The sequence below is a fragment of the Prionailurus bengalensis genome, chromosome A3, assembly GCF_016509475.1.
Source record: "Prionailurus bengalensis isolate Pbe53 chromosome A3, Fcat_Pben_1.1_paternal_pri, whole genome shotgun sequence".
Taxonomy (NCBI): Eukaryota; Metazoa; Chordata; class Mammalia; order Carnivora; family Felidae; genus Prionailurus; species Prionailurus bengalensis.
In genome coordinates this window covers 77,386,149-77,412,481 of record NC_057354.1, presented here as the reverse complement: position 1 = coordinate 77,412,481, position 26,333 = coordinate 77,386,149, and the positions used below count along the sequence as shown (strand labels likewise).

Genomic DNA, 26,333 nt, shown 5'->3' with positions numbered 1-26,333 from the left:
CAATAAAAATCAGCTATAAAAGTGTGAAAAATACCAGAGACCCAAATGCAAGAGGGAGGTGGGGGAGGGGGGCATGGCTCTTACACCCTTTTAGTGGACATCTGATTTATTTTTTAAGCGGAAAAGCTACTTTTATAGCTACTGTAGTTCAATTATCTCTAATTTTACACATTTTATGCAAATTCTTCCATCTTAATTGCAAATGAGAAGGGAACTTATTTTTTAAAGCAGAAAAACAAGGTATAGTTTTGTATTTCCTTTTCAATTTTTAATTCCTATTCGTGGTTCAGCACCATTAAACTTTTAAAACTCTTTTTACACAGTTGTTTAAAATTATGTGTAATTTAAAGCACACTTGCATGTTCACAAACACCCATAGCCTTAAACAAGTAGCTAATTTTATTCCCAGACCTCGCTCTCCCTCTCCAAGAAGATACTTTGATGTTCTCCTAAGCGTAGTTTCAAAAGACTGCAAAAGGATACACTTAAAAGGTTTTACAAAGAAACTTACTGTCGTACAAATCAAGCACATTGGAACATATCCTAAACATGAAGAAACCTGGATGAGAGTTTTTTGCCGAGTGCCCAGATTTCTAACCGGTGGTATGCCGATAGATAGTCGACAGCCAACTCCCTTGGGAGGTGACTAACCAACTCTCTCTGATTTGTGGCTTTCGACAATTTCCATGGTGTAAACACTGCTGTCATGGCCAATTTCAAGCTACTGACATGACATCACTGAACCTGGAGGTGGGAAGGAATGGTCTCCCCTGGCCCGTGGGGGCAGAGCCATCCAGTAGCATAATGCTTACAAATCTAGAGTTAGGAGTTTTAGTCAAGAATCTGGCAACTACCCGCCGTCTAACCTGTGTCAAATCTTTGCCGTAGAATCTATTTCCTCATGTCTGCAATGAGAATAAAGTTTGCTCTGCTGTGGGCTTATCTTCTAATAGCAAAAGAACTAACAGTTGTAGAATCATTGGCAAACTGAAAAGGAAACGCCAATAAAAGCTAAATATCTTTAGCGTTTATTTAACAATTTAGTCACCAACAGTGTCTTGATGTCACCATAGGAAACCCAGAGATGTGCATAACAGAGTACAAAGAATTACCCTTCGATAGACTGTGATTTAGTGTTTTCGTGAAAAAATTGCACCCCGGCCATTTGTGGGAAACTTAAACATTTTTCTGAGCCCTGAATCTTGAGAGAAATCAGTCAAGGAATCAGGAAAAGGGGGAAAAGACAGTAGTATTACTCTCTGAGAGGATTAAAGCTTAATTTTGATCTGCACTTGCTTTCTCCACTGGGAAGCACAAAGGGAACGCTGACGAGGCTGGGACTGACAGTCTCTGGCGGGAATGAGGGGTGCCCACAAAAGGCTTCAGAATTGGTGGTGGCGCTAAGCCCGCTCCGAGCCCTCGTGGCCTCCTCCCCTCTGTCCACACAGTATAGCACTGGAACCTTCCTCTGGTGCCCGCACAAATAATTTGTGGCCAAGACACTTTCCAGGCCAGGTCCTCTCTTTCCTTACCAATCATATTTCATCCTAGCATATCGAGCAGAGGGAACACAATTGTTTGCCTCCAACAAAATTCCAGGCTCCTCTGAAACCAGAAGCGAATGAGAGCAGAGAGGAAGGCTGTGTGTGTAGCACGTTGTTGCATCGGGCCCTCTTGCCTACCAGTAATTAGGCTCGCTCCGGCTAACGTCGGACTCCAGGCAGCTGGTCTGACACTTATTCCTGTAAAGGAAAACGGAGAGTACCTGTGAGTCCTCGACTTTAACTTCTTCTCTCTTCTCCCTTCCCTTTGTGACTTCATGCTGGTTTGCAATTTGTGTTTTCACCACTGTAGTTAATTCTAAGACACAGTCGATCAACTCATAGCCTCCTTAGTAATGGAAGTGCCTCTAAATAAAACTGCGTAAAGCTCAACACTTCAATGGAGAGAATCCCTACCAGCTCTTTAATCTTATATTTAGCTGGCTACCCTTCATTGAAGTTACATTTATAGCATAATTAATGAAATAAGCTTTTCTTCTGACTTACCTAAATAGCTAGCCAGGTGACTTGGAAATTCTCTTTTCATCAGGAAGCACTACTACCTACATGGTCTGAGACCTTCCTGCGTAACCCTTAGCAGCCAAAATATTCCACCTGGAGCACGTGACTGAGACCTGACAGGCTGAAAAATACACATGCCTCATAATGCATGTCAACAATTTTACTATCTGGTACAAATGGAAACTTGCTGAATTTATTCCCTAAAATGCTTTTTATGCTTTTCTTGGTTCTGGCTTAGTGGTAATGTATTTAAATGTCTGGGAGAAATATTCAAAAGAATGAAACACATAACTTCAGTTGAGATGCCTACATTTCAAACCAAATACTGGCAGATCAGTGAGTATCTAGGTTAATACTAACCTTATTTGATTAGGATAATTCACAGAGACACTGGCTCATTCCTTCAGATCCTGCCTTTTAACCAATCAATATTTTTAGGGTTATGGTTTTCAGAAGGCAGGTGATAATTTTGGAGATAGCATCTCAAGGTGCTGCTGACATTGAGATGCATATTTAATATGTTCTTGGAGTGACAGAACACAGCAAGCTTGGAATCTCCCCCCAGAAATACACACCCACACACCCACGGTGGCACTAACTTTACATTCTTGAAGTTCAAAAACAGATTTAGCGAATGGGCTCTTATCAATGTCCATGAAAATTTAGAAACTTAAGGGGTGGGCAGTGACTACCTTTCCCTCAAATGTCCTGTCTTTTCTGTGTGCAGGAATCCCTGAGAAGGAGAGAGAAGAAGCAGGTCTCCATGCAAAGATCAACAGCGAGGACACAAAGAAGGAGCCGTGAGGACAGCTACAGCCGTGGGCTGGTAGTTCACCTAAATTAGCACATGTCACTACCTGCACAAGTAGGGGATTGCATGAGAACTGGGTGACGTAAGAGAAAACAAAGGGAAAAAAATAGACTTGGATTTTTCTTAGAATGTCATTAAAAAATATCTATTTTAATTTCACGTGACTGAAATTATCTGCTTGCTTTGTATTAATTTTGCCTTGACTGAAATTAGTTGTCAGGCCTCTGTTTATAGCCTAATTACCTTTTCCCTGAAAAAAAAGGAGGTAAAAGAAATAACAATAAATTCGTAATGCAAAAGCTACAAGTTTGTAGTATTAGTACAGATTAGGGATGGTTCTAGGAACAGGGCTTGAAAATTAATGAATGTGGAGAAGGCTTGTATTTCTTAGGAGACTATTTTGCCAGGTCCCTCCTCACTGCCTAGTGCCATGGTTGTGACTCGTGGCCACAAACGCTTGAGAGTGAGAAGCACTCAGGGTGGCTAATTTAGTGTCATCTATTTTATTTGGCTCTCTTATGAAGCCAGCCAGATAATTGAGTGTTCACACTCAAGACCATGGTTGGCAAAATATTCTGTGAAGGGCCAAATTGCAAATATTTTAGTCTTTATGGGCCATATAGTCTCCATCCCAACTACTCAGCACTGCCGTTGTAGTGCAAAAACAGCCATAGACAATATGCAAACAAATGAGTGTGACTGTCTTCCAATAAAATTTTATTTACAAATACAGGCAGTAGGCCAGATCTGGCTCACAGGCCATAGTTTGCCAAGCCCTGCTCAGGACAATTCAACCAACGGAACACGAGAAGAAGGTAATGTACACGCAGTACAGCATAGAACAAGTGTTCAACGAACATTTTAAACAAACATGAGTATCAACTAAACAAAAAAAATTTACTCAACTGCAGAAATGTGGAGCTATATCCAAGTCAGAATTCATGGGTTAAAAAAAAAATCATGGCTTTGGTGACTTCTTGTAATTAACAAAAATAAGTAGCAGTTGAATATGATGGGGACACAGTGAAAAGGTAACCAAAGCCCCTGCTTACCAAAGCTTAGGGAAAGGCAAATTATGTACGATCAGTCATAGAGAATGCCACCGTATTACATGCCACGTCTGGCCGAGGTTCGGAACATGCCTTTCTGCCATTGAAATAAGGCAGCACTGCAGAAAGTGTTGGCTAAGTCAGGGCAACGTGAAATGTATTTCTCCAAAATATGCAACAAAATGAGCAGCTTTTCAAAAGTCATCTCATTGAAAGGGTGAGCTTTAGTCACCTCATAAATAAGTGCCAGATTTGGGAAGACGAGTTATGGGTCTTCCTCTCATGCTGCTTCTCACCTTGTGGCCGGTTTCCCCATCTGTATTACGAGCATGGTACCAGATGATCCATGGTTCTCAAACTCTGACTCTAAACTATGATTCCAATGCTACTTCAACTATTCGCTTTTTAGTTAGAGGGTCCCTGACTTACTGTGTTATGCTTTTTACCTATGGGTGAAATGTTGAACTGACTTCATTTTCTCCTCTACCAAGCAACTTTCCATTCCCTCCCCCACCCCTTCCCAGTAGAGAGTCTCATCTGAAATGTGAAGACAGCCCACCTCCCCACAGACAGCCAGGGACAGACAGCAGTCAAGACAGCAGCCCAAGGCCCCTCTCTGGGCCGAGCCTACAGAGTCATCTTGGTCTTCCTGAGAATCCTTCAGCTGGAGGGGCTTTCCCCACCCCCCCGACAACACCCCCGCTCAATGCCTGGACCATTGCCAAGAAGATCTGTCCAGCTGTAAGCCTGATTTTATATAGTTATTTTCACTTATTTTTTATTTCACAAGATGTAAACGAATCTGTTTAACTAGGAAATCACGTCCCTTGAAAGTGATTATAACCTAATTTGACATGCAGTATTTGTACACTTATTCTAGTGTTATGATGCATTCACCATGTTTACATAAATAGAGATTTCTGTATAATTACTACAAGATAATGTAAAGAGTTAATCACATGAAATCCCCCAAAATCTCATTTGGGTAAATTTTTTTTTTAATTTGAAAGTAAAATTTCCTTCGGAAACAAAGTGGGCCTATTTCCAAAATGTTCTATAAATCTTCCTTGAGCGCCTTACAAAAACATCTACTTTCTTCATCCATTCTTGTTTGTTCATTAATTGATAGAGTCAGATAATTTGCTGTGTACCTAACATGTTGCAGATACAAAGACAAAATAGATATGTTTCTTGCCTTCAAGAGCATTACATCTAAAGAAGTTCAGAAGCACTTCATGGAGAAAGGTGAAGCTCTGCCTTGATCTGTTCTGCTTACCTTTGATTTTCCACTTTTCTATTATGTTTTCTTCATGAAAAATACATTGGAAGAAATATGCAAGAATTATTTGCATAGAAAGAAATATAAAGAGGAGGGAGAGAGGCAAAATTAGCATGAAATTCTAAAGGAAGAGCTGCAAATAGTTAAAGCTGTTCTGTCTTTTAATTTTAGAGAGAGAAAGAGCATGTGAGTAGGGCAGGGGGCAGAGGGGGAAAGAGAGAAAGAGAGAGAGAAAAGGGGAGAGAATCTTAAGCAGGCTCTATGCTCAGGATGGAGCCTGATGCGGGGCTCAATCTCATGATCCTGGGATCATGACCTGAGCCAAAATCAAGAATCAGACACTCAACCAACTGAGCTATCCAGGTGCCCCAAGTTGTTCTCTTTTTATATTTTATTGGTGAGGAACGATATTCCCCCAAACTGAAATGTTTTACTAAAATTAAGAAGGAACAATCACGTAAAGAATGATCCAATAGTTCTATACCAATTTACCAAAGACTTCTTTGTCTTCCTGAGGTTAAATAAATGTTTCTCCTTGCACTTATTTTCTGCCATTCATTCTGTTTGTACCATATGCTCAGCTCCATCTCAGCATCTTTGAGGGTGAAAAATTAGGTAAAAGCCCTGCCAAGGTACATCATGCTGTGTGGATAGCGAAAAGAGGGCTGGAAAAAACATCTACAATGGCATCAGTGTTAGAGAGGTGAGGATGTCACCGCATGGGTGCATTTCACAAATACCATCCTTTCTTGTCACCTTCACTGGACTGTATGGTGCACATTCAGGTGAACCAGGGATGAGAAAGTCCCTTCATTTCCCCCAAGCCCTATTCCTTCATCATCATGTGCCAAACCTTCTCTCAAATCCTTGAGCTCTTCTCTTTACTGTGTTTTCTAGAAGACAAACGACATTTAGGCACAGTTCTTAGTAACATCTTCAGTGAAATAAGACATTTTTTTAGGATGAATTCCATACAATCCTTATCCAAAACCTGTCAGAATGAGAGCTGGAGATTTAAAAGTGGAATGTCCCAGTACTTCAATGAGATGGTTTTCAAATCAATGTACATGGGCCAAAGTACCTAGTATGACCAATTGTTCATGAGGGCAATTAGTTTACTTCAAAAAGAAAGAATAAAAAGCACATGTTATGTATTATAGTGAGCATGGTATTATACCATTATTTGTTCAACCACATATTCCTAAACTATTTCTAGAATTGATTTATTCCTAAACCATCAATTAGGCAACCCTTCAAACATAATACACCACAGGTAAGCTAGTGAGCCATGTACAGCCTGTTTGCTATATAGGTTTTCCATTCAGACCTGAGTTCCATTTTGCTCTCCCAGTAAAGTTGCAGTACAGGGTCATCTTTGTGAAGAACCATAAACATGTACTTTGGATTCTAGTTCTGCTGTTGGCACCATGGTCCTAAGAGCAAGTTACTCAACCTCTCTGTGCTTTAGTTCCACTTTCTGTAAAATGGAGATAGCAATTCCCATTGTCATGGGGATTTAAGTAACTTGTCTTAGGAGGGGACTTAGAGCTTTGCCTGGCCCATTATGAAGAGATAGTAAATGTTCGCTGATTGTAATGGAAGCTGCAATAATCATACTGGCCTTGGATGGCATTTATATACACTCATTATACACTATATTTTACCTGTTCATTTTTATCCAACCTATTCCCTAAATTGTAAGCCCTTGTGAGACATTGCCAATGTCTCAATGCCAAGAGGAGCCCAAAGTAATGAAAAATTATCTATTTAAGTGTATGTATTCTCTCTACTTCCCAAAATCCCCAAGAATTTTTGTCTTCCCTCGGTGTGGCTAATTGTGAAGTGGCTGTGCTCATGAGCACCTTTTTATTTGCATATTTGATGTTTCCAGTGGAAACACTAGACGCTAGCAATGACACTATCAATAATACAGGAAACTTCCTGATAAAAATTTCCTTTTTATTGTCTGCTTCTCATTTTGGCCTACTTTCCTTTCTAAGTGACCCTACTCACCCAAGCCAGACTACAGAAGATGAACACGTAGGAAGTACAAAATTTCCAAGTTTCACCTTCCCTCTCCTTCCACCAGCCAGAGCTTATTAAACTCCTCAGATAAGTTTACTTATTTTTGACATGAATTCTTTGTTTGCGATAATCATCTTAGGAAAAAAAATTATTTCTCCTGCTGCATCTGTAGCATTTTCATAGTGTCATATCCAAGATAACTTGATACAGTCTCGAGGGAATGACAGGAAGTTTCTGAGGAGAGTCTTCTCTGTAAGGGCACCACATGCCCCACTTTGGAGGCGAATGCCCCAGTTTTAACATGCTGTCTCCCCTGTGTTCCCAAGAGCAGATCTAATGTTCTCTTCCTCCAGGTCTCTGTTGATTGCCTGAACTGTGATAGTGCTGCTTGAAATGGCGAGGGAATGGGGTAGAATTGGAGTTATCCAAATCAAAAACATGTCGGATGAGACTCACAATCCAATAATAGACACTCTATGAGGCCTCCCTGAGGGTTGTCAGGTTTTTAGCAGAATATTAGCTGGCTACTTAACACACTCTATTGTCTTCACTTGAAGGCTTTAAATCCAGAAGCTTTGCTTAATTTTACTAAGTAAGATACCTAGAAAATAGAATCCCTTTTACTCTCAATTGGTATGTGGAGGGGAAAACATTCCACAGTATCACTGCTCTTTCCACACTGAAAGAAAATGCACTACCACGAATATCTGTGTCTGGTCTGCTTATTAAAGTGTTCATAGAATCATTTAATGCAGCTACTCTTCCTTTCATGTTTTCCAATGGAGGGACATGAGGAATAGGTTTTGTTTTTGCTTTTGTTTTAATTTTCTTTAAGCTCTGAAATGCAACATTTCGGATTTGAGAAACCCAAATAAAAGACAAAAAAAAAATATATATATATATATATATATATATATATATCAGCAGTGTCTTGCTAAATGTTCTGTTGGTTTCTAAATAAGCTTAGGGAAGAGCTTTAGTCAAAACAGGATTAAAATTTCTCTGGCTCACCTTCTGCAAGCATAACTTGCTTCTGCTGTGGCACACCCAAAGGGGGAAAATGTTAGATGTGAAATTTATAAAAAGTGACACAGACAGAAAAAAAAAAGCAATGCTTCTAATAAATAATATATTATTATAAGGGAAACAAAGTGATTGAGTAATGTCACTCTAATGACTTTTCTCCAACGGCTAGAACACCTGCTCCGGCATTGTTTATGTTCAAGTTTGTTTTCTCTGCTCCGTAGAACTACATCCTATAAGAATAACCTACATAAAGTCATTTACAAGGTGACTAAACTACCTTTTGTTAGGATGTCAAACTGGCCCAAATTGGAAGACGATATAAGAATCTGGATATCGGAGTGAGCACATACTGTGAAATACTGGTTGTTATTCTCATCCTGATGGTACATACTGCTAACACAGACCTCAGACTGCCTTTGAGAAATCTCACCAAAGCCCAGGGACCATTTTACACACTGCCTTCCTAAATTTTACAGTGAAAACAACCCAAACTGGAATGAATCAACATGTGTAAAGGACGGTTAGGCAGCTCTTGTCTCTCCCTAGATCTTAAAGATTGTTACAAAGGTGAAGGCTCTAGTCATTCCTCTGGCTCCAAATTGTTATTTGATCTATGGCAAATGTCAAAAGTTACTGGGGTCCTATTTATTTCTATTGCATGGGGGGAAAAATCCACCTTATTTATCACAGGGATCACATATAGGCAAGAGGCATAAATGTGGTTGAAAATTTACAAACTGTGTCCTGTGATCGATGTTAGTAACAATTTTTGGTATTATTTGGTAAAAAAGATCATTATTAATAAGTACCTCGGATGGTGTAAACATATTTCTTATACAAGATTCCCTATTTATTCACTTGTTATCTAATCTATATGCCACAAAATATACAGTGTTCTTGATGCTATACATCTCAAAGCACTGATATCTGCTATTCTAGAAAAGGCCATTTCACATAGTTTCCTATTATAATAGCTGAACTTTCTTCTTAATGGGATTCAGTAGGGTTTCTAGAGAAGAAGGGAAAATAACAACCATTTTCCTCTTATGCCTTCAAAGCTAATATTTAGCAATGATTTCACATCCTTCCTAAAGGAACAGGCTCTGAATTGTGGGCCATGGGTACTGGGGGTTAGGACTCCAACATATGAATTTTGGGAGGATACAATTCAGCACATAACAGTAAGTGATATATAAGTCATGCAACTAATACATGGGAACAAATCCCATTTTGTCTGCTTCTTCTTAAATCTAGTCTTGGGGGGCGCCTGGGTGGCGTAGTCGGTTAAGCGTCCGACTTCAGCCAGGTCACGATCTTGCGGTCCGCGAGTTCGAGCCCCGCGTCAGGCTCTGGGCTGATGGCTCAGAGCCTGGAGCCTGTTTCCGATTCTGTGTCTCCCTCTCTCTCTGCCCCTCCCCCATTCATGCTCTGTCTCTCTCTGTCCCAAAAATAAATAAACATTGAAAAAAAATTTTTTTTAAATCTAGTCTTGGGTTAGATATACTACACACACACACACACACACACACACACACGATATACTATATACACACACACACATATATAGTCATACAGCACGGCTACATTAGTCACACTTTTTCACAAATTAACATCGATGTGCTTTAACTATCTAATACCACATGTCTGGAAACTCAGACCCTATGCATGAGTGTGGAGGAGCATATATCAGTGAGAAGAGCCTGGATGTAACACTCCTATGATACCATTCACTTTTTATGGACTAGAGAGCATTGAGCTCTCACTCCCAAGGATCATTCTGGATCTACTACTTCTTAAAATAGTAAAACAACAACAAACATGACGTTAGAGTAAGTTGTCTAAATTGCAACTAATTGATCAATTGTTCAGCATATAATTAGACACATGCGTATGAGAATGTTCATCAAACCTAACTGTGCTCTGGGAATCTCCTGGCATGAAGAAAAAATGTCCAGATGTGTACCATGAAATGCCTTCATATAAGTCAGTGGTATATCCTGCCTGACTTGTGATAAAGACCTTGGAAAAGTTGCCACATATGCAGTTCATTTTAGGCAAACCACTACTTAGCAAGTTGGTCAGGGGCCCTGGGCTTTTCAATAAATGGTACTTCATTTCAGGGCTGTAGATGACATCATTGAAGGTTCTTAATCCCATGCAAATCACGTGGAAAAAAATATCCAAAAAAATTTGAGTGTCTGCTTTGTGCTGAGCACTGGGCTACCTGAGGGACCTGCCCTCAAGGCTGGTGGACCAGTCAGACACCCACCTGAGTGATTATGAGACAATGTTCTGCTCGACAGAGGCACAGATGGAAGAGCATTAGGGACACATTGGCAGGACCACAACTTGGAGAGACTTAGGAAGACTTAAATGACAGGGTAACATTTGACCGGGCTTTAAATAATGAGATTACAGGCAGAAAAGTGGGGCAAGTGATGGACTTTTTGTTGCCGTTTACTTATTTATCTAGAGAGAGCATGTGTATACACAAGCAGGGGATGGGCAAACAGAGAGGAAGAGAGAGAATCCCAAGTAGGATCCACGCTCAGCACAGAGCCCAGTGCGGGGATTAATCTCAAGACTGAGAGATCAGCACATAAGCTGAAATCAAGAGTTGGACGCTTAACTGATGGAGCCACCGAGGCACCCCAAGGGATGAACGTGTGAAAGTGCATGGCATGTTCAGCGACCAGCAAGTGGTGATGTCACTCATGGCAGGGGCTGTATGAAGGAGTAAGAGAGGTGGAAGTGAAGGTGTGAGAGTAGGACAAGGACACATGGTCAAGGGCCTTGTATACATGCTGAACTGTCCAGATACTGTCTTTTGGACCAGGAGGACCAGTATTTATTATTTTTTAAATTTATTTTTGATAGCTTTATTGAAACGTAAATGAGACATATCATTGTCTAAGTTGAAGTTTTACAATGTGTTCATTTGATATGTTTACAAATTGTAAAATAATCACCACCATAGTATTATCTACTCCCCCCCCCATTATGTCACATTGCTGTTTTCTTCTTCTTCTTCTTCTTCTTCTTCTTCTTCTTTTCTGGCGAGAATATTTAAGATTATTCTTTTTTTAACATTCAAGTATACAATACAGTATTATTGTCTATAATCACCATGCTGTACATTAGATTCCCAAACTTATTAACCTCATCACTTATTAACCTTATAACCAGAAGCTTACAACCTATGACCAATATCGCTCCATTTTTCCCAAGCCCCTGGTAACTACCACTCTACTCTGTCTTTCTAAGTTTGGCTCTTTTACATTCCACATACAAGTGACATCATACAGTGCTTGTCTTTCTCTGACTTATTTCACTCAGCATAATGCCCTTAAGGTCCATCCACATTAGTACAAACAATGGAATTCTCCCTCTTTCTCATGGATGAATAATATTCTACCGCATCTCTATCCCACACTTGTGGAATCCCTGAATCCAGTTTCATCATTTTAAAGTAAATACCTCCAGCAGCAATGTGGCAGAAGACCCAGAGGGACACCCTGGAACTATTTTGAGCTCAGCAAACTATGATGAAGAGCTCAAATAGGGCAACGTCAGCAGAGAGAGAGAGCACAGAGGACTAAGTTGAGAGACTTTAGGAAGTAGAATGAACAACAGGTGGTGAGGAGTTAGATGCTGGGTATGAGAGAGAGAGAGAGAGAGAGAGAGAGAGAGAGAGAGAGGTTTTCCTTCCTTACCCTGAATTCATGTAGCTCTACTGGTGTCCCAGCACAGGATTTTGTTGAGACTGTTAAGTGTTTTACCCCATATCAAAAAATAAAAAAAGGCAAACAAACCCATGGCTATAAAGACCGTCTATAGAGAGCATAGAAACGCATCACTCACTCTTGCTATTCAAACAAACAAAAACCACACCTGTTTATTCCATCTCTGATTCAATAACCTGTTTCCATTGACAAGTTAGACAAAAGTGAAACTGTCAAGATGACTCTTAGAGCTTCACTGTCAATGGCATTGGCAACTTCTTTGCTGAATAAGATAATAGTTTTGAATGTTTTCTTAACTTTGAATGCTACTCACAGTGTAACAGCTACACACCCAAAGTACTGTTAATCTGTATTTCTGGCATTTTTCTCACCATTTTCATACGTCTAAATAATCAACGCAGCAATTCTTCAAGCCCTGAGTTACAGCATGTGTTGACCTTCAAGGTATAAATGCCCACACCATGGCTGAGTTTGGGCTCCCAACGCAATGCCGTTGAACACAGAGTGGGAAAGAGAGATGCATAGCATCACACCATCCTGTGTTATTTACCACATGAATACAATTGACCTAAACACCTCAAGAGTATAGATGAATCTGGTAAAATAATTGGGAAGGGATATGTGTTGGATATATATTACCTTTGTTTGTAACATAATCTCTCTAAGTTTTCCTTTTTTAATTTTTAATAGTGGTTGTACCTAACAAGCAGCTTGGAAAATTCCTGAAGAGCTCACAATCGATTCTCACAATCTCAGCATATCCCCACTCATATGAAGCATACACTGAGGGTGAGCAGAGAGCTCTGAGGCAGTCACTCGGGAACCCAGGCTAAAAAGGTTCCATCATCTTACAGCTGTGCCATCTAGAAAAGGCTGCCTCTAAAGTTGCTACAGAAAGAGGCGGGATGGTCACGTGAGTTGGACAGAAAATGACATTATTTCCCTCAAAATTCTTTTTCCTGAACTTGGTTGAACGATTTCCATTGAGGACAAGGGATGCTAGTAAATGTTTTCTTTCTCATGTTCAGGAACTGGAAACACCGCGTTAGTGTCCACCTTTGTCTCTGCTACAGTCACAACACCACAAGATGAAACATCTTCTCACAGGAAACCAAACTCTTCTCATCCAAACCTATTCTTTTCCTAGTCTTCCTCATCAGTAAATAGAACCACATATAATCAGTCACTCATGTCTGAAACCTGGGACATCTGTCCCCCTAACACTTGAAATCCAATAATCTGTCAACTCTTCCTCCAACGACATGACCTGATTCTTCCATTTCTTTCCATCTGCACCTGCAGGACCCTGGTCCAAAGCCACATCATCTCTCCCCAGGACTACCTGAAGAGACCCCAACTCCCATTACTCTCTCCTTTTCCATCCATCCTCACTTCAATTCATTTTCCACAGAGCAGCCGGAAGAATTTTTTAAATGTTAATCAGATTATGTCATTCCACTGCTTAAGTTGATTTTCAATTAAGCTTAAAATAAAATCCAAATTTCTGACTTGCCTAAAATAGCCCTATAGACTTTGATCCTGTAGCTTCCTCCAACCACATCTTGTTCCATTTTCCCTTTTTGAAGTACCTCTGTCACACAAGTGTTTTCGAGCTCTGTGAACATATCAAGTCTTTGCCTATGCCATTCTTTCTACCTGGAATGCTCTCATCCCTGTCTTTGAGTTCTGAGCTCAAATGTGTCTTCCTTAGAAAGATCTTCCTTGATTGCCTAACCTAAATTAAGTTCCCCCTTGTGCTTTCTCATAGAAGTCACAGTACTGACCACAATTTATCTTTTTACATTTTATTTAAATTAGTTAGTTAATATACAGTTATATTATATAATATACAGTTAGTTAATATACAGTATAGTATTAGTTTCAGGTGTACAACACAGTGCTTAAACTCTCCCATACCACACCCAGTGCTCACCACAAGTGCACCTTCTTAATCCCCATTGTCCATTCAACCCATCCCCCCACCCACCTCTGGTAACCATCAGTCTGTTCCCTAAAATATATGGAATGTTTCATGAATTTTCCTGTCATCCTTGCACAGGGGCCATGCCAATCTCCGTATCGTTCCAATTTTAGTATATGTGCTGCCAGAGTAAGCAGAGTACTGACCACAATTTAAATTATGAGTCTGGGTATGCACGTGTACAATGTCCATCTCCCCTATAAGAATCACAATTCATGAAAGCAGTATGTTTCATTTGTTTGGTATGGTATACCCAGTACCTATACACTATCTGGCACGTAATAAGTCCTTCTGGGGACCAGGAGGAAAGAAGAGAAAGAAAGTAACAACAGAAACAAGAGAAACAAGAGAAACAACAGTAACAAGAGAAAGAAGAACAGAGAGAAAAGGAAAGGAGGGAAAGTGGAAGGAAAAGAAAAAGGAGGTTAAGCTAGCATATTTTCATTTTTATTCATTTTTTTCACTGACAAGATGTGTGACCTTGAGCAAGTCACATAACCCTCTATGTCATTTTCCCCACCTATAAATTGTTTCAGCCTCATCATAAATGGGATGTGCTCAATAATAGAGACAATTGCCTACATTTGTAGGGCGGGAGGACAGTTGGAGTAGGAACAGGCTGGTCCTACTGCAGGGTTGGGTCTCTGGGGGTGGGGGGATGGCAGGGGGACAAAAACCCAGATACCTTTGTTTTATGAAAGCAAGGAAGAGCCCTCCAGGGATAGAGCAATTCTGTTGGGAAGATGGCACTCTGTGGTCCTTTCAGGCCGATGGGCTTGTGAACTTCCCCACCCCCAGCATGGCACAGGCACCATGATTCTACAGTGGGGGAGAAGAGCATGGAAGCAGCCCTGGGAGGCCCTGAACGCAAGCTTGCCTCTGGGGTGGTCTGTATGGATTGGTGACTGGCAGGATTGGTACATGCCCAGCGGACAGATGGCAACCAAGGGCAGAGGCCCCAACCCCTCCAGCCACCTCATCACCTCGGTACCACCGAAGATCCTGCAAATGAGAGACCACCTCAGGGATTTGATGGGAGGAAGTTACAGACATTGAGCTGACATGACTGTCTCCTGCAAAACAGGGCCTTGACAGAGAAGAATAAATTTCCAAAAAAATGGTCATATTTACTTGCAAACCTGAATCTGTGAGTTGAACTCCAACCTGCCACATAATGATTTTGATTAATTTCCTTTGTCTCCTGAAACCTCATTGACCATGTGCTCTTTGTTCCTTTCATCCCTTACTCTTGTCTGATTCTCTGTCTCTATCTATCCCCTCCATTTCTTCCTTTTATTCTTCTCTTTCTCCAGTGCCTTCCTCCAGACATTTCCTTGTGTACCCCACACTACCTTCTAGCCCACAGTATCCAGAGCAAGAGAAACCAAACCTCGAAATGGAGGCTCTGTGTGCTCTCTGCCTTTGCCACAGGCCCTCTAAGCTCTGCTGCCCCAGTCATGTTTTCTGAGGCTTTAACATCTCTCCCTTGTCTCACCTGACTCCCCAGTGGTTTTCTGCAGTCTCCCTTTTTCTTTCTGTGTTGATCCTAAGGACTCTTCTGTGATTTCACTAATAAAAACATTTCCGTTGACTAAAACACCCTATAAAGAAACAAAACCAAACAAAACAAGCAAAACAAACCTCTCTGCCAGTGAGATGATAGCCAAAAGTCTTCGCCTGACTTTCCTTACCTCTCCAAAATGCAAGACTCTGTACTCACTGCTTCCGCTAATCTCTTACGGAAACCTTTTCTCCAGATGGAGATCTACACTAAACTCATATACCTCTTAATCTTCTCCAATTCACTGCTTTTTGCACATACTGTTCCCCTACCTAAGTGACCTCTCTCATCCTCTCCACCTGTGCTAATATCACGCGTCAAGGAATAACCAGAGGCATGCTAGAACCCTTCCGGTCCATACTAGCCACATAACCAGTCCCCCCCACTCCCAACCCTTATAGCCTCTATCCTTCTCTTGGACCCTAATCACTCACTGTCAAGTAAAGCTATTCATCTTTTTATCATATACATTGTCCCTCCTGAATGAGAGTGTTAGCCCCTCACAGTCAGGGACTCACCATTTTATTCTTATTAAAACACTGTTGCAGATGTAGCAGGTTTTTACTTAAAGATGCATTGAGTGGCATTTATTGAATGAATCAACGGCATCAACTTAATGTTTATGAATTGAAGAATGAGATAGCATAGGAAAAAAGTGAGTATGCACTGAATAAGTGAGAGCCTGAAACGAAGCCAACAGACTGCCCAGATGTTCTCACCCATGGGGAGAGCTCCACAGTTGCAAGTCACAGTTGGATGATATTTACAAGGCTTAATACCATCTTTACTGACTTATCTCGAGTTTTCACTGATATCAGAAATAAATGTTTTTGTCATGCAGCCTAATTTAAAATTCTTGGCATAGAGGAGCATTTTATTCATAATGTGACTATTCATAATCATTTGTTTTATTTTAATACAATTTAACATAGAGTTACTATATAAAGACCATTATATATATATTTTTGATGGCCCAGTAAAGCCAAATATATTTTAGAAGCAAATCTAGGCCAGAAGGCATTGTTTTACAGATGAGGACATGGGGCTACAGAGAAGTTAAATAATATGTCCCTAAGACATGCAGCTAACCAGTGAAAAATCTGGTCCAGAATACAGGTGCCCTGAGCCCCCACGCCGTTTTGTTTTCTATGTCTTGCTGCCTCTATCCGTGAAAGAATGAAAGGGTGGTCTGCAATATGGACACTCCCACCTCCTTGCCGCACAATTTTTAAACACTATAAAAGATGATAGCATAACCTATATGGTGCTGTGAGCAGAAGCATAATTTCCAGCACCCTCAGCAAGTCTCTGTGGTAGTTCCACTCAACTCAGGCTGGACTGAAATGGGTACACAAGTGTGACCAAGGACCAGGCAAATGTGCAACCCCCAAACTGAGCTGAAGCCAGTGCCGAAAGTTTAATCATGAAGTGCAGGAGAGGCCAAGTAGGAGAGAGCCACCTCCACACCACATGTGTTTGGCATTTAGGGTCGTCAAAGGCTTCTGCTTACTCCAGCCAATTCGCCTGGACTCATTGGACTTCAAAGCTGGCTCAGCTCTGTCTTAAGAGGAGGCCCAATGTATTGGTCCTCCAGTGTCCCGTGCATAGCTACTAACAGTGGCCTGCTGGTGGCAAAGATGTAACCCACTAGCACAGGTGGGGAATACAGGGAAAAAAAATGGCTGATTATCCAAGAGATTGAACTCCAGGGATAATTCCACTGCTCTGTAATTGTGTGGATTTGAAATTAGACATTCAGTCTACACGTATGTATCAAAAGAGGGCTGGAGTAGAAAAATGTTTTCCATATAATGTTCATATATCTTCATATAGGAACAGTAGGGTCTCCTAGAAGGGCCTCTGTGGCTTTATCAGCTGAGTTATCAAATTGGGCATCCATAGCTCCCAACCTGACTTCAACCAGAGCTGTCCTATCTTAATCTGCATCAGTATCCTGCATCATGCTTAACTGGAAAAAATAAATTCTGCTTTAAAAACAACAGTAATAAAAACAAACACAATCACTTTGGAAATCCACTGGAGTAGCTAATCTCTAAGGTGCCTACTAGGTCCTTTAATCCATGAAACATTTGGGGGCAGGCTGAGCCTATGGTGCTATATTTTTCAAAGATGCTCACCACAGAGATTCTGCGAGAAGCACCCCTTCCCCTTGAGGATCACCCAGGCAATGGGCAATCCAGGATTCTAGTTCAAATCAGGTCATGGATGAAGTGCAGATTTGCTCAGGGCTTAGACCCACCGTGAAGAAGCTCTGATCTAACATATTTAATTCATTTCATTGAACATCAATTATATGTTATGCATTAGTTTGGTACTATTATGCTTTGGGGCTGATATTTGTCATTTTGTTTTTGTTGTTTATTTTTGTTACTGTTTGTTTGTTTTTCCATACTTCACACAGAAACTGTAACTCCTAGACCTCCATAGAGTAAGAAAATTTAGCGACTAGTGTTTTCTTCTCCTTATTTCCATTAAATTCTTCCAACCTCTGCTCAACACCAACTGAATGTCCACTAACAAACGAGGTGCAGGGATAAATAGAAGAAAAGTTTAAAGAACATGCTGCCTGTCTTCAAGGATTTAGAGTGTGTCTGAGAGAAAGCACTCCCACACACACAACAGCAGCAGGTAACAAAGGGAGAGTGCTAAGCCAGCAACGATCACCTACCAAAGGTAAACAATAAATTCAATTCACTTGGCAGAATGGAAAGGGTGAGATTGGGGCAAGCTGGAGTCTTCAGAGGTTTGACCTGTTTGTTGAAGGCCTAAAAGGGTTTGGACACAGAGAATGGCCCTCATGGGAAAGGAGAGAAAGTGGAAGAGAAAGCCCACGGAGCACTAAGGAGGCTGGCTGCTCTGGAGCAAAAGCTGGCTGTGTGGAGAGCCCGGATACGTCTCTGCCCCTGCCTCCGTGGGGGTGGCCCGCCAAGCGACTTACCTGGGCAGGATCTCAACTCATCATCTTCTGCATGGAGATCAGCTCCTGGGCTCCTGTTTATCTGGCAGATGCATCTCCATTTGAATGCTTCTAATGCTTGTCACGTGCTCAGAGCTCACTACCTGTGAGAGAGGCACGCATTATTATTACCATAATCTTCCTTTACCAACTGCCTGCCCCACTTGAACCCACTACTCAAGCCATCCCTTGCCCAGGAGGGGCCTTTCGCCATCTCCCAGGGTCCTATACATACTTGCTCTTTGGGAGATGCACTTACGAAATGTTAAAATTTAAAGCGGCTACTTCCAAATGCTTGGGGGAACTTGAAAGGGAAAAGGGTGTTCCATTTGGATTCCTCAATACATATTGCTTATTTTTGCAGGATTTGAGGACGGGTCAGTGCCTCTTAAAGGCAGTAAGAGAAAACAGCCTACCGAGAGACATAGGGAAGATAAGAGCCAAAATATCTTCCAAGGCAGGGGTCTTCCCACACGTACACAGTCTTCCATATCTCCCTCATTCTCCCATGATCTTGTCCTCCTAAGTCAGCAATGATAATCTGGGAATAAATGCGCATTTTCTAAGGGAGAAATATTGCCAAGCCTGTTAATCTTATGCAGATGCGATGTTACTTTTACCATGTTGTAATATGGCTTCTTAAAAAACAAGTTGGAAGGGGGTGGGGGGAACCCACCAAAAAAAAAAAACCACAACAAATATTCACCAACCCATATGGTCAGTAATTGCTGTTTAATAGTCCTCCTATTACAAACCTGAGAGGCAGCAGTCTGAATTACCAGTAGAGTATTAATAAACAGGAATGAGTTAATAGTGCATAAAGACCTTCTAGTGGAACAGTGGGGGAGTTGAATATTCTTTTCTTCAGTCAGCTGTAAGTAATTACTGCATGGTGTGCTTCTGACTATTACCATAACAGAGCAATTGGACGTGAAGAATGGATAATAGTACGGACATGGAGGTATTTTTAGAATATCAGCAGTGAAGCAGGTAACTGGCCTACTCCAGTAGAAACCTTTAAATAAGTTTAGAAGACTTTCTCTCTCTCTCTCTCTCTCTCTCTCTCTCTCCCTCTCTCTCTCTCTCTCTCCTTATGACATTTAGCCAGGGTAGAATTTTAAAAAGATCAATCTAATAAATTATTTAAAATAACTTTACAAAGAGGATGCCTGTGATATGTAAATAAGAAGGCAAGAAGGGAGGAAGGAAAAGTCTAAAAAGCCCAGGCGGACAGGAGGCATGATGCCGACGTTACTGTAACTACATAATCACGGGTTCCTTCCTGCTCCTTTGAGAGTACAGCCTGGATGCGAATCTGCTTGACTGGCTCCCACTGGCTGCTCAGGTGAAAGTGAAAATATTCAAATCAGAGCTGTAACTATGATTGCTGGAGTTGTGGGTTTTCTAAAATTGAGTTAGTCATCCTCGGTGATTTAATGATGCATATCATTTATTTTAAAATATTATTACAGGGGCATTGACTGAGCCGCAGCGCCTTCTTCGCGGGACTGTCCATTATGCAATGCGGCGGGGTATGTCATGGGCGGCGGCAGCTGAGATATTGTCTAACGGCACAACATATGTTCTCAGATGAAAACAGCTTGAGACTTTGATTCAGAAAGCGGTAATTTTGCAAATGCACACAAATATCATTTAAGGAATATTTTGAATTTTTTTTTTTCAGGGTATAGGTCCTTCTCCTGCTTCCTGGCTGCACAGGCCGATGCTGATTTTTCAATTTGCAGGTTTGTTAAGCATCATGGAATGTTTTGGTTCTCAATCAAGAATATTCTTCCCAAGTGGTTCCAAAGTCCTACGCTTGAAAATAAACGTGTGTCCTCTTTGTCTCCTAGCAGCATGTGTTCCCACGTACAATAGCGGCACAGGACAGAGGAAGGCAATGCCTTTGATTGAACCATCCTATAGGCTTTTAACCTGCCACTCTCCTGGGCTGGGAGCTTTCTTCAGGCCAGGCGGCACACTCTCTTCTTTGGGCGGTTCTGGCAGCTGGAGTCCAGCGGGGATGGTTAGGAGCCAGGACCCACGTCCTCCTCCTGGCGGGATTCCTATCCTACCTTGTGGCACAGGAGCTGAACAGAGGCTGAGCTGCCTCAGTGCTAATGACCTCAGAGACCCACCTGAAAATGAGGCGCAGCCTATGGGACAGGTGGCAATGCTTAACTGATCTCTGTCCGGTGCTTTGAAGTCTGACAAACAAATGCGTGTGAAATAAACACTGTCGCATTTCTTTCTCCTGAAAAACCGCCTTATTGTGTCTGAGCTCTGCCAGCCGGCGTATTCGGATTCATCCAGACACAGCCCCTTTCTTGCTAAAAGATGCTGCGGTGAAAATTTACAGCTGTGGGTTTCACTTGTTTAGCTGGTCGTTCTTAATAGAAATCAAGGGCACACCTATAGAGGTGTCATTATAACCCAGGGACAGCGGAAGGTTGTCCCTGTCACTGGTTTTGATTTACTTTTTTCATGTATTTGAAAAGGGAATGGTTCTCTTTTCTTTAAGTCTAGAGAAAGATGAGGACAGAAGAAAATCTTGTTAATTGAATACCAATTTTGAACAACATTTTCTACATAGGACAAAGATCAGTGGTCTTTTCTAGGAAGTGTTCAAGACCTCATGATTTGGAAAATTTGCGTGTTTAGAATCTTTGTGTTTCTGGTTTAGTGAAATTTGGAGGTACTTATAACCAACTTTGCATGTGACCACAGTTAAAGTCATCCTTCACTCTGATTAGTCATGAACTTCCTAAGGGCGTGGGCTGTACTTCTAGAGTTTACACCCTAGGTCGCCACCCTGTCCAGAGTGCCAGCACGTAACTTCCCCAGGAAGAGATATCACCAGCAATCCGAGCTGTTGCTATTTCAGATCTAGAAAACCCTCTGGGGAGCAAAGGAATATGAGGTTTTTCCCAAGAGTGAGAGTAAGGGGAGAAAGGAGGCTCCAATGCCTTTATATCTCCATTTAGCTCTAAGAAGCCCAGGGGGAAATAAATACCTGGAGTTGTTAAGAAGCCAAACAGTTTCAGAGGCCACCATTTTCTCTCTTGAGTATTTTAGCTGGTACCTCTCTAGTCAAGAATTCTTAGTATTTTCAGTTGTTCCCATTGAAACAACTTAGTAGGCCAACACTCCAATAAGACCCAGTGAAAGGGTAAATCATTTAGAATTGATTACACAATTCAATGTGTATAAAAACTTCCAGACTGGTTGAATTCAGCTACCCTATTCATGGGTTATCGTGACAGCCAGTAAAACTCACAAACAATGTATTTTCAGCATTTTGGTAAATAATCCTCTGAAATGTCCAGTATGATATGGCATATAGCAGTAATTATAACAGAAGTCTAAATACCCTGGCCTCTACCTGCTTCATCGATCGCATCTCCTACCATCCTCCCCATGGTCTTATTTCAGTTCCTCCATCACACCTAGCTCATCCCTGCGTCCAGGTCTTTATACTCTATTCTCTCTGCCTGGAAGACATTCAGCCTCAGTTTAAATGTCATCTCCAAGAAACTATTCTTAACGCTTTTCTGGGCATTCTCCAAACACTACTCTACTTTTTTTTCCTTAACAGCATTTATACTAGTTGATATTTTCTTGTTTGCATGTGTGCTAGATCGAACGGTTCTCAATTCTTGATTCCCACTCCCCTGCTACTGTAATATGCATGCCGTGTAACTATGGGTAGAAAAATGACCTCCACCCAATTGATGTTTTTTTTTAAAGTTTAATTATTTACACTGAGAGAGAGAGAGAGAGAGAGAGAGAGAGAGAGAGAGAGCATGAGTGGGGAGGAAGGCAGAGAGAGAGAGGGAGAGGGAGAATCTCAAGCAGGCTCTGCACTATGAGCACAGAGCTTGACCTGGAGCTCAAACCCACAAGCTGTAAGATTATGACCGGAGCCAAAATCAAGATTCCAATGCTTAACCGACTGAGCCACCCAGGTGCCCCCCCCCCCACCCAATTGATGTTAGGCTTAGTCATGTGACTAACTTGCATTGGTTAATTAAATGTTGGTAGACTTGATGAAAACAGACTTTAAATGTGCTGTGTGTCTTACTTGAGTCCTGGAGCTCTTGCCATTCTGTATAAAAAATATGCTGTAAGTTGTCATTTTTCAAAGAATGAAGACATTGTTGGAACAAAACTGAACCTAACTGGAGGCCTAGAACCAATTCCCCCCATGACCTGAAGTAGTGCCATTTCAGCCAACCCATGGGACCATCAATACGAAAATAAACAGTTGTTGTTTGAGCCTCTGATGTTTGGGTTTGAGTGTGAGGCTTATCACCCATCATTAATGTGGCAATTGCTAATTAATATAGAAATTACACCAGCAATGGCCTTCTGCTGTCAAAATCCTTTAAAAATGCATCATTTGACTTGGGATCGTGTAGTAAGTAGAGGAAACTATAAAAAACTGTAATAAGAAGCTGGAAAAATGACAACCTATATTGTACAGAAACAAAACATTTGATACAACCAACGACTGCAATGACTTGGAAGGCAATAGAATGTGCCAAGTGCACTGACAGCACAGGCTGGGAAACTTTTGAGGCAGAATATTTGTGGTATGAGTTGGCTGCTATTATCCACATTTGATAAGTAACTACAAGAAAGAAATGAGCTTGGAAAAAAATTGACTAGCTTTCAAGCAGGACTGAGGGGAATTTATATATATATATATATATATATATATATATATATATATATATATTTTTTTTTTTTTTTAATGTTTATTCATTTTTGAGAGACAGAGAGAGACAGAGCATGAGCAGGCAAGGGGCAGAGAGAGAGGGAGACGCAGAATCCGAAGCAGGCTCCAGGCTCTGAGCTGTCAGCACAGAGCCCGACGCGGGGCTTGAACTCACGAACTGTGAGATCATGACCTGAGCCGAAGTCGGGCGATCAACCGACTGAGCCACCCAGGCGCCCCAGGACTGAGGGGAATTACAAGAACCTAGAAATTCTGGGGATTGTAAGTTTAAAACCTTAAACCACTTCTCTCTAAAGGTGTGGCATTAGAACACTGCCATACAGCAAAGACAAAATTAAAAAAGTGGCTGTCACACCCTTTGTCAAGACCCCTGAAAAGATGAAGGAGATCAAAGGTGCGACTCATAAATGAGCAAAGTACCTACACTTATATCTAGAAGGAATCATGTCTTTAAAAGAATTGTGGGTGAGGCATTTGACACATGTAGTTGACTAGAATCCACATTGAAAATCAACAAAATTTTTGAGGGAGTTTTATGTTGCATTGGAAAAATTGCCACCTACCTAGGTTTAAAAAGACTATCTCTGTTTGAGATATATAAAGACCTCTGGGCCCCCAAATTTCACAGGCAGGAAGCAGGGTGAGAAATCTGCTCAGCAACAAAGAAGGGCATATTCTCCAGTACTCATCAGAAAAGCCAAGATGAAAAAGGAAGAAGTTCCAAGGGCAGAGCAAAGACCCATGTACAACAGTAGGCTGGTGATTACCTCTCAGGTGTAGAACCAGGGCCTAACCAAGATATAAACCAACCTCCCTGTAGGGGAACCTGGCAAAATTTGGCTAGCAGAATTTCAAAATTGCTATAAAGCAGTGACTTCTATCTTTCTCTCAGTTCTCTCCACATCAAATGCAAGTGTTTCTTACCCTGTCCCTATTCCAACATTGCATATTAGATATGTAGGGACAGATAACATATCTTTTCAATTTATAGATGTACAGATCAAGAGTAGTTCCACCTAGACCTGACACGGATCATGAGATCATGGACTTTGAACCTGAAACTATATCTGGGTGAGCCTTTGTGGGTTTCATGGGATCACACTGACTCTGTCCTAAGTGCAGAGGGATTCTGAAAACTTGTGACCAAGAGGGCAGACACTGACAAGAGAGATTGAATTATTATTTTTAAGTCTTCATTCATTTCCTTTATAAAATTATACATTCACTTTTTTTCCATATGATTTACAGGTCTTCCCACTATGAATGAAAAAATATTTCCTTGATCCATTCATATTGGGCTTGGCATGTGAATAGTCTTGGTTAATAAAATCTTAATAAATGTAACAGAAACAGAGTTTTAGACTTGTTGGCATGATCTGGCTTCTTCTCTTGCACTCCTGCCATCCCTCATGAGAAGCACATGCTTCTGGTCCATGGATTTGGTGTTTCTGGACCAGTGGATCAGATCCCAACTGACAGTTTCAAGCCAGGATAAGCTGAACCTTGATAAGATCAGTCATCTTCCAGCTGACCCACAGAATTGCTAATGAGACAAGTGAATGTTTGGTGTTTTAATTCAGAGATTTTAGAGCTATTTGTTTCACAGCATTATTGTAGAAAAAATGGTGGCTGACGCCATTTACATGTTTGTTTATTGTCTGCCCACATGTGCATAAAAGGTCTACTATGTTGTTCATGTATATATTCCTATGTACAGAAACATTCTAGGCATATGGTCATTGCACAACAAATATATTAAATGAACAGATGAAAAATGTAGTATACGGTAAGAACTAACAATTTAACACTATTAGAACCCTATTTGGCTATCTCTTTTACTGAAAACCTAAGGTTGAATTCACAGTGGGCAGAGAAGAATGGCATACCTACAGGAAAAGAAGCCATTTGGAGTTCTTCACAAGAAAGTATTAAAGATCTCCTCAAGTGGTGTTATGAACGTCTGATATAGAGACAGCTGTAGTGATAAGAATAGCTAATTTGGTTGAGAAAAGAGAATTATTATGAGACAATGTCCCAGTTGTCTTTATATCTGTAGTTGCAGCACAAAGTGGGCTCTCAATACATGTGTGTGCAAATGAATCGACTTTCAGAGCTCATAGAAGCTTTTTGTACCCTACTTGGCTTTCAGTTATGGAAGATATTAAGATGACATCAGCGACTAATGCAGGCCTGTGCTTAATTCTCCACTCTGCTAGAAACTCTCTAACTTGGGAGGAGCTAGATTATGCCTGTGGGTCAACCGAAGTACTCTCCTCTCTTTCCACAGATGAAAAGGGAGGAGACTCTGCTGATATTAAGAGAACTGGTTTTTAGGTTTTTATATTCTCCAAATCAACTCATGTTACTTTCTTACTCTTCCTTAGCCGTCCTTTCCCTTAACCCAAATATCCCACCCTTCATTTAATGCAGTAATTCCAGTGAACGGGTTATTTTCCATCTATCGTCACACAGTCCTTACTATGGACTACATACTGTGCAAAACCCTGGGGATATAAGTGAGACATAGTTCTTGCCACCAAGGTGTCTACTGGAGAAGGAAGACAAATAATCAGATTAAGTTGCTTTAAAGTAAATGGTACAATTGAACAGTACATAATAAGAACAAAAAAGTAGGGCATCTAAATGATACTGAGGGACCAACAGAGAGTGGGATTTGAAATAGAAGAGGAGATACAGAAGGGAGATAATGATGTGAAAGAAATGTTCCCAAACATGTTTTCGCTTATGCTTATAGGAAGGTGGCCCCGTATAAGAAAATAAATACCAGCGTATCCCTGAAGGAAAATTACATGGATGACCAGATACACCCTTTAGTACTAATGGAAAAGGAAAGAAGAGTTTGCAGAGTCCTAGATGACTGTCTCCTGGCATATAGTATACATACCTTACCACAATCTCAAGGAACATGTTGAAATGGCAAGGAAGCAAAAAACCAGCAATCGTTCCAGGAAAGAGAAAAGCAAAAATCTACTGATTGAAGCAGTGTGTCCACTTGTTGAAAGTGCCTTCTTCTTCTTTTTTTTTTTCTTGGAAAGGCACTTGGAGTCTGTAAACAGAAA

At 41.0% G+C, this 26,333-nt stretch overlaps 1 long non-coding RNA gene and 1 other non-coding gene across 2 annotated transcripts; both read right to left on the bottom strand.

Moving 5' to 3' along the window:
- Nucleotides 1-823: 823 nt before the first annotated feature.
- LOC122496875 lies at nucleotides 824-26,333 on the bottom strand. The gene is made up of 3 exons (XR_006300976.1): nucleotides 26,159-26,333; nucleotides 18,498-18,619; nucleotides 824-1,742 (listed from the first exon to the last, which is right to left on the bottom strand). It is a non-coding gene; the product is annotated as an uncharacterized LOC122496875 (long non-coding RNA).
- Nucleotides 14,011-14,119, bottom strand: LOC122467364. Its single transcript, XR_006292907.1, has one exon. It is a non-coding gene; the product is annotated as a U6 spliceosomal RNA (small nuclear RNA).